General features: G+C 32.3%; 1 long non-coding RNA gene across 2 annotated transcripts in view; it reads left to right on the forward strand.

Annotated features, from left to right (window-relative positions):
- Positions 1-1,412: 1,412 nt before the first annotated feature.
- Positions 1,413-14,336, forward strand: part of LOC122745512 — a 115,802-nt gene continuing 102,878 nt past the window's right edge. For both annotated transcript variants that reach the window (XR_006355471.1, XR_006355470.1), the window contains exons 1-2: positions 1,413-1,742; positions 6,666-6,707. This is a non-coding gene — a long non-coding RNA (uncharacterized LOC122745512). The remainder of the gene's footprint in view (positions 1,743-6,665; positions 6,708-14,336) is intronic.

Genomic DNA, 14,336 nt, shown 5'->3' on the forward strand with positions numbered 1-14,336 from the left:
TTTATCAAATCATAAATATAGAATAACTAAAAATATTTTATTGTTTACATACCAACAACATTGCTGTAAGCACTTTAATTTACAATTTCAAAGTATATGAGCCCCTGTTACTTCATACCACAGGCTTCTTCCATGCAATAAACTGTTAATGTTCTTTTAAAAGTAAAAATAATCCTGAAACCCAGACACAGAGTTTACTTGGAATTATAATCCCATCATTCTTCTTCTTCAGAATGGCATTTAAAATTGTTCCTTAATAACAAATAAAAAATGGAACTTGTTTTAGCCATACAACCAATCTAACTATATCTTATGTGTTACACAGGCCATGGTGGGTGAAGAGCTCAGAGCTGGAAAGCAAACAGCTGCTGTAGCCTGATTTGAGTTCAAATAGTGTGAGTGTTTAGTCTGGCGCACTGCTTGGAGAGAGATTGGCAGCTGGGTCAAACAAAGTCATTCCACTGGCTCCTTTCCCAGTCAGCTTCTGCTAGTACTTAGGTACTAGTGCAGTGTGGGCTTCTTTTCTCAGGCATAGCTCAACATCTGACCCCACCCTCTTTGCTTTAAAAAAAAATGCCTTTTTCTTCTTTAGGAAAAATGTATTATACAATTCTTCCCACTAATTATGTATTACGAGTGTATTTTATCTTGAAAGTTGAAGAACTGGGATCTCAATCCAGTGTAAAAAGCAGTCTGTTACAGTGTTAGATTAATAAAAGGGGCCTTTGATTTGTGAAAGGCTATCTGTGCTTAAAGAGGAAAGTTTTTGATCCACAGGGGGAAAAAAAAAGCCAGAAGACATCTTGGTAAGGCTGTACATTGCATCTACTTCTATGTTAAAGTTGGGGGTGGGAAGAAGGTGGGGGTAGGGAGAGGTGTTGAGCTTGGTTAACTGCAGTCATTCTAAGTTTGCAGTGTCTATCAGCTTTCTAGAAGTTTAAAAGATAGCAGACTATTGTGTACTTAAAAAAAAAAACTTCAAAGTAGTTAAAAATGGCTTAGTTTGCATCATTTTGTTTCCTGAAAATTCAATTATTATACTGACCCTAAAGATGTGTTATATGGAAAAATGCTTTCTAGATTACTATAGGGTAAAACTGTTGTAGAAGAAATACTGACAAGTTTTACAGGGCACCATACAATCGTTGGAAAGCAACAAAACATGGCATTGAACTAACAAGTATTTAACCTCCACAAAAGTTTAATGTCATTCTGGAAAGAATATTAAGTAAGTGATCTTTGTTTCTTAGTTTTTGTGTTTAGTGGTAGATTTAGCCTGTTGGGTCACATTTTTTATAAGTGCAGAATGCTGCCATGAATCAGTAATGAATCCCTTTTGCACATGATTTTGGCGTTTTGCCAAAATCAACTTCCCAGCAGCAAGCTTTCTCTAAAAGAACCCAGAGCATGTGTATGTGTGTGTGAGTGTGTGTGATTAGAAATCATGTCTGAAAACTGCCACAACCAGTTGTGTAGGCATATCAAAATGACTTTATACTGTAGATTTCAAACTTATTTTTGTTTGTTTTTTTTCCTAATGTATGGAATTATTGTTATCATGAATTTCCTTGCTCCATGCCACCTAAAATAGGTTATGGAGAATAGTTTTAAAGGAGGGAGATTTGTACTATTTTTTTTCTCCCCTTAGCCAACCAAAGCAGGGTTAATCATCTCACACTCCAGGATAAATAACAAGTGAATTGCTAAAACTGTTAATCTCTGAAAGCAAGATTCTGTGAACAGTAAGTAATGAAGTCTTCTAAAAGTTTCCTTGTGTGCACTGTTAACCTGTTTTAATGAGATCTTTTATGTGTTTAAGTGGGATGAAACGTGTGACTTTAAAATGTTGATATTACTTAAGATCAAATTAATCATATCTAGTTTGGAATTGCTCTTGGCAAACACTTTAAAATGTTTAAATATGTTAGAGATTTTGTATTTGCTTGGCTTTTTACAAGGAAAATGCTTAAGTTTTCTTGAGTCAAAACTGAAATTTACAATTTTTAAATAGAATCTGAAGTTTTTATTCATTTGTACCTATTTTCTCTATTGTAATTAATTTTTATATTTTATTAGTAAAAATGGTCTTGTAAGCAGATATCTCATTATGTAAAATTCAGTGTTCAAGAGCTAAATCACATTTTCTAACAATGCACTACAGTAATCAGAAACTATGCACTCATATTTCACATAATAGATTTCAGCAGAGCTGTTAATCATCAAAGATAGTAATATTTTAGAGAGAATTGAATTTATAAGCAATAAATGGAGTCTCCAGACAGCTTTCTTTTAAAAAGTCCACATGTAACAACAATTTCACTATCTTAGTTTCCATTTCCTTATATTTTTATACTGCTATATTTTTACTGACTTGAAAGTAATCATGTCCTTTCTCATATAAATCATCAGAGTAAACTAGTTCTATTCTTCTTATACAAGGCATCTTTCATTATTTAATCAATTTTTGCTATATATGATTGTTTTCTCTTTATTAACATACAGTGCAAGATGTCATTAACTTGAGGGATGGGCAACAACCTGAGGAAATTTAGGGACACAGTGACCTGAAAATTATTATTTCAGTACAGAATTCATTATTGTTTTATTGTATATTGAATTAGAATATTAGAATACTCTTTGCCAACATTTGAGTTATAGCATTTATAACACTATCAGCAAGATAAAAATGTAGAAATGATAAATTGGCAGCATTAATATTACTAAAAAGTGATTGTCATATTTGTGAACCAGAACCTGTCTTTTTTGGTTATGGGCTGATTTAATATAAAAGCTTTTGAAGAAATTTTTAATTATATATTAAGGTCAATCACTGAATTTCAGAGTATATGGGAGATAATTTGAAAAAAGATAAATTTTATACATGATTTACTCATAAAAATAGGTTCAGTGAAAACAGTATAAGTAATAGCACTTAGCACTAGAATCTCTATTAAAATAAGACTTTTCATCATAAATTTCCCTGCCACAATTCTCCAAATTCCTACTCTTTGCCCCCAAAGAAAACTTTGTGTCAGGGCATTACAATTTTTCTGTTGATAGTCAGATGTTAAATTTTACCCCCAAAATTCTCCAATTAACACAAGTATTACTCAATGAATTTGATGGCATTCTGTTCTTGTCATTTGTCTATTAAATAGAGAATACGTTAGAGTGGTTTAAAGTAGAAACTATAAATCTAAAGACCTGAAGAACAAACATTGACAATATACCAAAGAATGTAAATTCAACTGGAGGTGGTAGCAAAATATTAGTTGAGTAAAATAAAAAACATATCAATTTCCAGGCAAATTTAAGTCACAAGATTAATGGAAGTACATAAAAAGCCTGCTTTTTTAGTGATGACACTTAATTATAGTGAAATATTGCAATGGTATAGTCATTTCAACAGGTTGGTTAATTAATTTTTAAGGAATTTAAATGTTAAATATGGATTTCTAATTTCTTAATTTATCCAACTTTTTTTAAAAAAGCTATTGTTATAGTATTATTATATTCATTTTTAAAATACTTGATGAATTTACCACAGATAAGAATTACTAGAACAATGTGTTTCTTCATATTTCTTGACTTAACTTTTGTTTTCAAAAATGATATTCCATTTTGAATTTATGTTTTCTTTATTCAGGAAGATTATTATTTGTACATCTCTCTTAAGGAAATTATGAAACTTTTCCATTTCTAACACATTGATAAATACCTCATCAAATCATAAAAAATATTATGATGACCTAATTTGATTTAAATATGTAATACCCTCTGAAGCACTTTTTTTTCCTATTTAGAGACTTTTGGATGTTTAGAGCAGCATTATTTCTGTTTTGGGGGAATAAAGGGATTAATTCTTTAGTATTTGACCCTTGACTTTCAAGATGTGAGTAATTATGTAACAATGTGATTTTTTTAAAAAAAGAATGCCTAGCTCTAAATGGTTTAAATTCAAGTAATGAGGCAAATAAATTGTTACATTAAATAGAACATAATTATCCAATTTTGGCAGAACTTCAGTGAGCTGTTAACATAAAAGATTAATAAACAATGAAGTCTTAGTTGTGAATGAACAAATTACATAAGGGAAGCAAATAAAAGACTCCAATCTTGGTTTTTAAGGGAGAAATATGTGCAAAAAATAGATGTCATTTTACAATGAAGTACTGTAATGTTTTTCAATTCATTAATACAAATGGATGTTAGAATATAATAAAATTAATTATTCCAATGCATCATTTGCTTGTTTCCTCATGGAAGATGAAGTTCTATGGACTAATGAAGTTTCTATGGATTTTGTTTTAGAAACTAAATACAACAGAATGACAATATCACTCCCTGACAGCAGTTTTTAGATTTTGGTGTAAGATTTACTTATAATAATAATAATGGATCACATTTAAACATCACTTTCAGGTTCTTGAAGCTCTCTTACCCCATGGCAATCTTGTAGGATAGTTGGGTAACTATTATTCACATTTTGAAGGTGAGGAAACTGAGGTGCAGAAAGGTTAATTGACTTACTCAAATTTACACAGCAAGTGTCATTCTGATCTTAGACTGATTCTAAGTTCTTTATACTCTACACTAAAGCCTCCCAAATCTGTCTTTTTAAGGAAAGTTTTATATTCATGCATAAACCTGAGTAGTCTTCTTACAAATAAATTTATGCTGTTTTTCACGGGGCCCAATATAACCCCTTATCACTATTGTCAGTGATTCAAAACAAACATTTTTTTTTATTCGCTTACATGCTCAGATTTTTTTTCACACCTATTTAATAATAAGATTTTTTTTTAATTTGGAAAGTCTATTAGACTGGGAGTTAAGGGATCTGGTTCCTAATGCTAACACTAACTGTTGGACTTGGGGCAGGCCTTGGTTTCAATTTCTTCATCTATAAACTGAAGACTTGGAGTAAATGATCTCTACTTGGTCTTTTAATTCCAAAATTCTAATAGATGCGACAAACTATCACATCTGTACATTTGTGGATCTGAACTTAAGAAAAGTGTTTCATTTTTATGTTAATTTTTATGTGTATTACATAGTAGCTTTCTTGAAAGAGTTCAGCAATTCAATTTTTTGAAAGTAGCTGTTTTTAATTACATGCATTATTTTTGTATATATGTATGTATGCAATTATTTACTCATGTTCATGTATAATCTGAATATAGTCATATAGAAAATATGTCCTTCTATGTGTATGTATATATATATACATATATATATATATTGCAGCTAGATAGACAAATAGATATAGATAGTTTGATATGTATAAGAGGCAAAATGGTGCAGTAGCAAAATGAGGGGACTGGTCTAAAAGACCTCTAAGACCCCTTCTAACTCTAAATCCATGTTCTTAAGAATACATTTATAAATATATCTACAAAAACATTTCTTTATTTTCCTTTTTTTGTTGGGCAATGAAAGTTAAGTGACTTGCCCAAGGTCACACAGCTAGTAAGTGTCAAGTGTCTGAGGCCAGATTTGAATTCAGGTCCTCCTGAATCCAGGGCTAGTGCTCTATCCACTGCACCACCTAGCTGCCCCCTACAAAACCATTTCTGACAAAAATATGCCATATGGACTTCCAAGACTCCCTGAGAAAACATTGATATAATCAGCTCGCAAGGTATTCTCTCCTGAAATAGATATCATATATACCTATTTTTGTTTATAGTCCCACATACATAAAGCAGTTTCTCACTCAGTAAGTATTTGCTTTTCAGAAATGATTTTTGTCAATCTAACTTTTAACCATGATCTGAAAATGAATCAATGGTGATTTTAAAAAACTGTTGATTTATAATTTTTCACAGAAGAAAGAATAGTAATCATTATAGGTTGATTACATAGCTAGCATTTATATAGTGCTTTAAGGTTTGCAAAACACTTTACAAATATCTCATTTTATCCTTATAACAATCCTGAAAGGTAGGTACCATTAATATCCCCATTTTAAAGATGAGGAAATGGAGGCAAGCAGAGGTTAAGTGATTTGCCCACAGTCATTATTTATGTGTGTCTGAGGGAGAATTTTTACTCAGATCTACATGAGTCTAAGTCAAGTCCTCAATTCACTGTACCATCTAGTTACCCTGATAATATTTTTCCTATCACTAACTGAGTTTTTTGTTTTGTCTTTTTAAAAATTTAGTTTTATTTGATTTTCAGTTTTCAATTCTCTCTCCTACTCCCCTAGCTACTGAGAAAGCAAGAAAAATAAAACACATTACCAATATTTATAGTCATACAAGACAAAACAAATTCCTGCAGTAGCCATTTCCCCTCTTCCCCCTCAAATTTTGATCTGTACTCTTGAGCCCATCTCTGCTCTATCTAGACGTAATGGTATGTTTCATCCTGAATCCTCTGGAACTGTGTGTGGTTGGTTCCATTGTCTTGAGCAGAGTTCCTAATGATAGGGTTTTATGCCAAAGATGTTTGAATTAGAAAATGATAAATCATTACCTGAAGGCAACAAATATCAAGTTATCAGTATTATTAAATGCTTGATTTAAGACAAAGTAACGATTTGCAAAATTAATAGTTTGTAGATAAAATATGAAGCATTTCTATAGTGCTTCTAAAATTCATATTAATTTCCAATAATCTAAAAATTATAATTGTAAGAATAATAACTTTTTCCTTTTCAGAATGAGCCATGTCTACTTAAGGAACTTATTATGTCTTCTCTGGTAAGTTCTTCAAATTTAAGCATGCATTCGATTGTCCCTGCTAAACCCAATTCAAGATCATGAATGTGGTATCTAAGTCACAGAGCAGTTTTTTTAATATCATTTTCAAATCACATACAAAAAATAAAGCATTTTGTTAATGTATACTTTGGAGGAATTTATTTTTCTTATGAGGATTTTTAAAACTGCATTCCAGAAACTTTGGTATGTTTGATATATTGTTTCATAACTTCCTTTTACTTTATTTCTTCTACTTTTACTTTTCTTTATTATTTGTTTTTTTTGACACATTCATTATTTAGGATTTCATTCTTATGCCTTCATTTGGATCTGGGTCTTCCGTTTCAGTTTTATGAATTTATTCCCATTTTTTATTTGTTATGGTTTATATATCATTATTTATATACTATTTCTGCCCTTTTAATATTTATTTGCAATATTTCTGTGTCCTGGTAAATGATCAATTTTTTCCACATGGTGCTGAGAAATACATGTATTCTTTGTTTGTTTGTTTGTTTTTGTTTTTTTGCAGGGCAATGAGCGTTAAGTAACTTGCCCGGGGTCACACAACTAGTAAATGTCAAGTTTCTGAGGCCGGATTTGCTGGTGCTTTATCCACTGTGCCATCTAGCTGCCCCCTACATGTATTCTTAATAGATCCATTTAGAATATATCATAAGTCTTTCTAGAAGTTTTTCCAGAAATGTTTTCAATTCTATATTTTCTCTTTTTTAATTTTCCTGGTTTTTTTCCCAAATCTGAGAGAACATTCAAATCTCTTGTCATTGCTGTATTGCTGTCCATGCCAATTTGTAATTTGGTTAAGTTTTCCTTTATAAATTTCTATGCTCAGGCATTTTGAGCTTATAAATTTAAGACAGTTTCTGAAGGACACTGAATTGTCCTGGTTCCAAAGACAAGCAATAAATTCTTCAAGAGACAAGGATAAAACCTTTCAAATGTAAAAGAAAGGAAATGCATATAATATAGGACTTTGCAAGCAAAACATATTGATCTTGAACACAGGATGTATAGAGAAATCTTTAGGATCATTGGTCTTTTAGGAGAAAATGACAAGAGAGAAAACCTGAAAACTACAATGTAATAAATAATATAACTGTCCAAAAATTCTGAACAAAGAAAACTGTCATTTAAAACAATGAACAGATTGCTTCTAGGAAAAAAAACCCCCACAACTTTTATAGCAAATCACTTAGAATTTGTGAGAATCCACAGGGTCTTTGGTATCTTCAGGTGTTTATTCATTTTCTATTGTCTCTCCCCACCTTTTTAAATATTAATACATATTTATGGAATAAAACAGGCATTTTCATAACATAGTATACAATAAAAAGGTGATTGTACATGAAACCTCAAATCTACTAAACAAAAATTGTTATTCCTTTCAAATATACAACAAAACTATCATATAAATTTATTTTTCTTATTTTTTCCTATCCTCCCCTTCCCCCTGCCCTACAAATAGCTAACATTTGATACCAATATGTGTTTATGTGTGTATGTATATACATGTGTATATATAAAATTATTCTATATATATTTCTATTTATCGGTTCTTCCTCTGGATGCAAATAGTGTCTTTCTTCATATGTCTTCACTTTATAATTTATTTATATATTTAGAATAGTCAAAATAACCTGTTCACTAAAAGTCATTTTTAAAACAATATTCTCTTGGTTCTCCTCATTTCACTCTTCAGTATTTCATGCAAGTCTTTCCATGTTTTCCTAAAATAATTGAGTTCATAATTTCTTATAACATAGTAGTATTCCATGACCATCATATAAAATTACTTGTTCAGCCATTCCCCCATTGATGGGCATTCCTGCAATTTCCTGTTCTCTGCCACCACAAAGAGAGCTCCTATAAACCTTTTGGAATATATAGGTTCTTTCCCTTTTTCCCTAGTTAACTTTGGAAATAGACCAAGTAGTGGTATTACTGTGTCAAAGTATATAGGTAGTTTAAAAACACTTTGGGCATAATTCCAGATTGCCCTACAAAATGATTGGATCGGTCCACAATCAACCAAAAATGAATTAGTGTCCCAATTTTACCATATCCCCTCCAACATTTTTTGGTTCCCCCTTCAATTGTTTGAGCAAATTTGATAGGGTTGTTTTAATCTGCATTTCTCTAATCAATAATGATTGAGAACATTTTTATATGACTATAAAGTGTTTTGATTTCTTCATTGGAAAAGTGCCTCTTGAAAGCCATTGCAAATTTATCAATTGAGGAATGACTCATATTTCTATAGATTTGGCAAAGTTTTGTATATATTTTAGATGTGAGACCTTTATCTGATAAACTTTTTATGATTTTTCCCAATTTTCTGCTTTCCTTTTGATCTTGGCTACATTTATTTTATTTGTATAAAACCTTTTTAATTTAATGGGATATAAATTTTTCATTTTATACCTAACTTTGCTCTTTACCTTTTCTTTTTTCATAAATTGTTCACCTATCCATAAGAAGTCTGATAAGTAATATGTTCCATGTCTAATTTTCTTGTAAAATCTCTATATCTAGGGGCAGCTAGGTGGCACAGTGGATAGAGCACCAACCCTGGATTCAGGAGGACCTGAATTCAAATCCAGCCTCAGACACTTTACACTTACTAGCTGTGTGACCCTGGGCAAGTCACTTAACCCCAATTGCCTCACCAAAAAATAAAAATAAAAAAAATCTCTATATCTAAATCATGTATACATTTTGATTTCATGTTTATAGATGGTGTAAAATATTGATCCATACCCAGTTTCTACCATATTGCTTTCCATTTTTCCCAACATTTTTTTTTTACCAAATAATGAATTCTTATCTCAAAGTATTGTCAAATGCAAGGTTATTATGTTTATTTGCTACTATAAATTGTCCCTACTCTTTTCCATTGATCTACCTTTCTATTTTTAACTCAGTACCAGGTAGTTTTGATAATTATTACCTTTGGGGAAGCTAGGTGGCACAGTGGATAAAGCACTGGCCCTGGATTCAGAAGGACCTGAGTTCAAATCCGGCCTCAGACACTTGACACTTACTAGCTGTGTGACCCTGGGCAAGTCACTTAACCCTCATTGTCCTGCACATTTAAAAAAATTTAAAGAGATAATTATTACCTTATAATATGGTTTAAGATCTACTGCTAAACTGCTTTTCTTTATATTTTTTCATTATTTTCTTTGATATTTTGATATTTTCTTTTTTTTGATATTTTGATATTTTCTTTGACTTCTAGTTTTTACAAATGAGTTTTGTTATTATTTTTTTAAGCTGGGCAATGAGGAGGGTTAAGTGACTTGCCCAAGGTCACACAGCTAGTGAGTTTCAAGTGTCTGAGGCTAGATTTGAAGTCAGGTCTTCCTGAATCTAGGGCCGGTGCTTTATCCACTGTGCCACCAGCTGCCCCATATTTTTTTTTAATCCAGTAAAATATTTTTAGCAATTTAATTGGGATGGAATTGAATATATAAATAAGTTTAGGTAAAATTGTCATTTTTAATATATTAGCCCTGCCTACACATGAACAATTAATATTTCTCCAATTATTTAAATCTGATTTTATTTGTATAAAAAGCTCTCTATAACTTTGTTTATATAATTCCTGGGTTTATTTTAGCAGGTGTACTCCCTGATAGTTTATACTATCTAGAGTTATTTCAAATGTTATTGCTACTGCTAGGATTTCCAATAAAATATTGAATAATATTGGTAATAGTGAACACCCTTCTTTTGAACCTGGTCTTAATGGGAAGGCTTTTACTTTATCCTCATTACAAATAATACTTGCTGGGGCAGCTAGGTGGCACAGTGGATAAAGCACTGGCCCTGGATTCAGGGGGACCTGAGTTCAAATCCAGCCTCAAACACTTGACACTTACTAGCTGTGTGACCCTGGACAAGTCATTTAACCCTCATTGCCCTGCAAAAACCCCCCAAACAAACAAATAAGCTTGCCAATGGTTTTAGATATATGGGATTTTTTTATCAATTTAAGGAAAAATCCATTTATAACAATACTTTCAAGTTTTCTTAGTAGTAATGAGTGTTATGCTTTATCAAAAGCCTTTTATGCATCTATTGATATAATCATATGATTTTTTAAACTTTCATTTTTGATGTAATAATTTTATGTGTAAAAGGGAATAGGTCAGAAATTTCTAGGTTCTTCATAATACCTTCACAAAGAGACAGAAAATCATCATGAAATAAATGTAAAGCAGCAAAAATAAAGGAATAAATCAGTTTTCTTACATTATTTGTCCATCAATTTCTGTATGCATTTAGCTGAGCTGGAGGTCATCTTTCCTTCTCTTAATAATACTTCCCTGTTGTTTTATAAGCCTTTGCTCAAGGTCTTAAACAAGTTTCTTTTTTTTCCTCCTGATATCTTTTTTAATTTAATTTAATTTTTTTTTTTTTTACTGAGGCAATTGGCAAGTGACTTACCTAGGGTCACACAGCTAGTAAGTGTTAAGTGTCTGAGGCTGGATTTGAACTCAGGTACTCCTGACTCCAGGGCCGGTGCTCTATCCACTGTGCCACCTAGCTGCCCCCCTGATATCTTTTTAATTTATTTTTTCGCCTTATACTCCTCTGTAACTCACTTTCTAGTTCTTTTTCCCTTTGCTGGCTTTTCTGAGGGCTCATAACTAAGTCCCTTTCAATGCTGGGCAATTCATGATTCCCCTGCTTTGATCCCTGCCCAAAGTTACTTCTATGTGAACAGAACTGGTTCCACTTGGATAGCAGTGCTCTTTGATTCAGTCCTTATGAATCTAGACACACATCCTGGTATCATGCCCTAGTTGTTTTTATTTCTCAGTTTTCTAATTGAACCCTGTTGCATCTCAAACTGCTGCTACACTGCAGTCTCAGACAAAGCAGGTTTGTGTCTTTTAATTTTCAATAGCAGGAGAGCAGGGGGTTGGGATAGTTAAGGAAGGAAAAGGGAATATAATAAGCATTTATCAAGGGCCTACAATGTGCTAAACACTTTATAAACATCTCATTTGATTTTATCAATAAATGTAGGAGATAGGTGTTAATATGATTTTCATTTTATAATTGAGAAAAATGAGGCAGGCAGGTTACAGGACTTATCCAGAGTCATATAACTATTTTGTTTGGAGACAAATTTGAACTCAGGACTTCCTGACTCAAGCTCAGTGCTCTATACATTACAACATCTAGCTGCCCCAGCATGGAGGCACAGCTGAATTTTGTTACAAGCCTATGGGTTAGCTTGTGCAGCCCTGCCAGATCATGGAGGTTGATGTGGGAAAGTGCTGAGTGAATATATTAGGGACTGAGCCTTCTCTGCCATTAATTCATCAGATTGTTACATCCTTGAGGTTCTTGATGTTTTAAGCTATAGGAATAGATGAAATAAAGAGATGCTTTATCTACATAATTCTTAGTTTGGAGAGGTATTAAAAGTTGTAGGCTTCAGGAAAAGTCCTCCATCTTGTTGGTCATGAAAATATCTAGATTTTGAAGATACTGTGAATGTGGAAAATTCTCTAGCACTTTTGTCTTTCCTTGGATGATATTCATATCTTGTTGAGATACTTTATGACACTTCATTAACAGAGGCTTTGCAAAAACTGACACATAATTGACAGCTTCAAGCCAGCTTTCTGTAGTCAATCTAAAATTTTCTAATCTAACTCTAAATTTAATAATCTAAAATTCTCCATGTTTTTCCATTGGCTTTCTAAACACAATATGCACATCTAAGAAGACCAACATTCTCCCATAAGTTGCATCTCTGACTACTTTCTCCCATTAGTCTTTGGAAAGTGGCAGGGTCCCTGAAGATGCCTTTATGCATACATTCAAATTGGTAAAATACAGTTGTAGATACAAAAGCAACTTTGTCTTCCCCAGCTATAAGAAAATGAGAATACCCACTACATAAATCCAAGAATGAAAATTACTGTCTATCTGAAATATAGTTTAGGGTCCCATGGACCTGTAAGCATACTCTATTTCTTTGTATGTAAGACTTGTTTTTTCATAAAAGCACCTATCTTTAAAATAGGTCCTCTTCTACTCATTGTAAGAGTAACAAATGCAAGATGATAGAAAACAATATTCCTAACTTTTTCATGTACCAATTTAGAACTAATAGCATGGGGGCGGCTAGGTGGCACAGTGGATAAAGCACCGGCCCTGGATTCAGGAGTACCTGAGTTCAAATCCGGCCTCAGACACTTGACACTTACTAGCTGTGTGACCCTGGGCAAGTCACTTAACCCCCATTTGCCCTGCAAAAAACAAACAAACAAACAAAAAAACCTAATAGCAATGCAAATGGTATAAAGTGAATCAACATACTTGTTAATAGCCAGCTATTAAGAAGAAGAAAGGAAAGAAGGATCTAATAAAAAAAATCTAGCTTGAGCCACCACAAGACTGAACCAAAGACGAGGAATTCATGCCTAGTGGGATATAGTGTTAGCCAAAAACACATGTAAGTCCAAACAGGTCCTTTTGACCCTAGTAATATTGGAAGGAGTAGAATCCAAAACACAAAGCTCCAATCCAGAAACTATGGCTGGAAATATGAGTACAGAGAAGAAAATGTTGAACACAGTAAATTACTGTAGACTGAGAAAAGCTCAAGAACTAAACTCAGACAAATAGTTTAACTCCATAGTATATCTAAACACAACATCAGAGAAAAGAATACTCTAACCATAAGTACTACAAGACTACCTGGAAGGAATGATACAAGACATATATAATGTAATATTTTTAAAAAGAATGGCAAGTAGAATCAATAGCTTAGAACAGAATTTTGCACCCTAAAAATTAGAATAGGCCAAACAGAAAGCAATGACTCCATGAAAAATAAAAAATATTTAAAATAAACTCAAAAAATTGAAAAAATAACCAGAAAAAATGCAAAGTATATATTATCAAAAACAACTGACGTAAAAAGCAGACACCTAAATCATAATAAAGCCTTCATGTAACAGTTATTAAAACCATAAATAAAAATTTCCTATATATACAACAAAGTGAAAATAGAATATACTGCTAATCTCTAAAATAAAAGTTCTCCGAAACATCATAGCTAAAAGCCAGAACTTCCAGGTCAAAGAAAAGGTCACACGATTCTTGATAGCTGCCACCATAAAGGAGTGGAGAGATTGGGATACAATATTCTAAAAGGCAAAGGTAAAAGACATATCAAAGAATGGCACATCTAGAAAAATTGAGTACCATCATAAAAGATATTCAAATGGATCTTTAATGGAATAGAGAAATTACCAGCATTCCTGATTTTTTTAAAAGGCCAGTAATAATAGAAATTTTGCAATACAAATGCAGCAACTGAGAGAAACATAGGAGGGTAAATACATTTGATAAATCAAAAAGTTTGATAAACTGTCTAACTCTTGAAAGGATAACCAGTGACTTCTCACAACCCAAATGTCTTCAAGGGTCACAGAGAACAGTCAGAACATAGTTCTGTTCTATTTTTATGGGCTTATTGGAAACAGGAAATGAGAAGAAAGGGGGAATAAGTAAGGATGAAAAAGGAAGAGGAAAGGAGGGAACTGAATATCTCACATTATAGGGGTACTTTAGATGAAAGTA

Source organism: Dromiciops gliroides, chromosome 3 (assembly GCF_019393635.1).
Source record: "Dromiciops gliroides isolate mDroGli1 chromosome 3, mDroGli1.pri, whole genome shotgun sequence".
Classification (NCBI taxonomy): domain Eukaryota; kingdom Metazoa; phylum Chordata; class Mammalia; order Microbiotheria; family Microbiotheriidae; genus Dromiciops; species Dromiciops gliroides.